Genomic DNA, 2,458 nt, shown 5'->3' with positions numbered 1-2,458 from the left:
GTACAAATTTAAATTTGTATATAGTAAGGAGTATCATATTAAAGAGCAAATGAAGAACTAATAAAATAAAACATAAATATATATTAAAAAACGATTTGTTCTTATGTAGTTATAATTTGCGTAAATGCAATCATTTTTTTAAAATAGCAAAAAAGTAACGATTTTTCCGTTAATTTATGTGACAATAATGCTTTAGTTTTAGAATCGGTAACGAGTAAAGAGTAACGAATTACTCTTTACCGCAAATAACAGTAACTGTAACGCGTTACAGGGTAAAAAAGGGTAACTTTAACAACCCTGCAAAAAAACCCACCTTCTCGGGCAGATTTTTGAATTATTGATCTCACAATACGATTTTATAAAAGAAGGGCATCATCGAAAGAGTTTTTACTTTTCACATTCAGAATTTTACAAAAGAAATTTAAATTTTTTATTAGAATTGTATTAGAAAATGACTATCGGCTGAAATTTATTTTTAAAATATTGTCTGAGATAGGATAAAATATTAATTGAAAAATCCAATTGTAATTATAAGATTTCTACTAACAAGATTAAAAAAGAACAAATCAGATGATTTAGAATTCCTTTCATCAATGGAATATCTAATAAGTTCTGCAAATTTATTAATGAGCTGTATTATAGGGTTGCTTATTATAGTATCAATAAACTTAACAAGTTAATTACAATACACAAAGATCCTTTGCACAGATTTTCCAAAAGGAATGTGATTTACGAAATCGAATGCGATCGTGATTTCGATTCCTATGTAGGTTAAACGAGAAGAAAACTAAAAACTAGATTAGCAGAACACCGTGACCATATACGCAGATTTACATCCACTCGTTCAGTTATCACAGAGCATAGGGTGTATTGCAATCATGACTTCGACTGGGATAATGTGAGAATTCTGGATACTGATAGAAATTGTAATAAACGAACAATGTCGGAGATACTCTACATAAATCGCCAATCAAATGGTCTCAATTCAAACTGACACTGAGGCATTAAATTATGGTTACCTAGAAATTCTCAACAAGTTATAATATGTTTATTTTTATAATTGACCGACAGGCTTCTGTTATGACACATCTCTTTTTGTTATAACAGTTACTATGTGACCAACATTGGAACAAACATGACAGTTTTTTTGGATCTTAAATTATTTTTAATCGAACATTGATAATCGTGAATCTTAAATTTGTTTAAAGGAATGACGATGTTTGGATTCGCGTGCGATCATATTGGAGGTGGGGTGAGTTTTTGCCGTTATTTATAAATAACATAAAATTAATCTCTATCTGTTCAAAAAATCTTGATACAAATAATAGCTTGAGATCCACCATCTGATCCACTCAGCTTTGCAACTGGTTGGCACAACATCAGACTATGTTGAGTATGGCTGTTTCTCACCGCATTTCCACTGCGACTGCATAATTGGACGGAACAACTATTTTGTGATATACGGGTCAACATAGTATTTAGCGCGATTAGCGGTAATTATTATTGAGGTTGGCTCAAAACGTAAGCCGAAACGTACAAATCTTATTTATTATTCACAATTAATTTTTGCGCAAGATAGCACCCAGCGCAGTCTCCTAACACCCAAATAATTTCGCTATTATATTTTATTGTATTAATTAAAGAAGTCTATAATTTTGTGTATTTCACTACTTGAATTGTTTATTCGGCAATAGGTTTTAGATCTTTATTTAAAGCAGAACAATCTACTAAAGCATCGAATGGATAAAAGGATTTAAGAAGAATTACATCGTCTGCATAAATGAAGAGATCGGACGACAGAGAAACGTTAGACGTTAGACAAATCAGAGACAAAAATATTAAAAGTAAAACTACGAGAATGGAACCCTATGGAGTATTCCAGAGAGGATTATATATGAGGACTTCCTGCGTGCTATTTGTAAGGAACGAGCAGTTTAGCGAGAGGGCCGAATAAGATAGACTACATAGCTTGAGATTGACTGAAATTAGGTCATGGTTGAAGATATCGAAAGCCTTTATAAATATTTTTCATAAATTTGTATTTGCCTATAGTTGTGAATTTTAAACTCCTTTAATGCTCTCATTTAAAAATACTATTAAACAAATGACAGGTAATATTAAAAGATCAAGTATTAGTATATAATGGCCGGGAGTATATTTTAAATTTTTACCTTAAAACGACAGATACTAGTGGGAATTAATATAATGATGGCAATCCTTATGATATCAATGAATAATATCGTTTTATATTTCTGAATACGCTCGATGTATATTGAATAATAAAAGAAGTATATAAGAAGGCTCCATTTGGCCAAAGCATACAGGCAAGAAATATATGTCCTAAGTTGTCCAACAGGATATTCGAACATGAACAAATTGCAGAACCTGCCAATGGTCATTAATGGTGCCAGCGCTCTTTCTAGTGTCTCTGTCATAGTTTCCGAGTGGTCGGCTAATA

The sequence above is a fragment of the Trachymyrmex cornetzi genome, unplaced genomic scaffold, assembly GCF_001594075.2.
Source record: "Trachymyrmex cornetzi isolate Tcor2-1 unplaced genomic scaffold, Tcor1.1 scaffold255, whole genome shotgun sequence".
Classification (NCBI taxonomy): Eukaryota; Metazoa; Arthropoda; class Insecta; order Hymenoptera; family Formicidae; genus Trachymyrmex; species Trachymyrmex cornetzi.
This window is presented reverse-complemented; position numbering follows the sequence as displayed.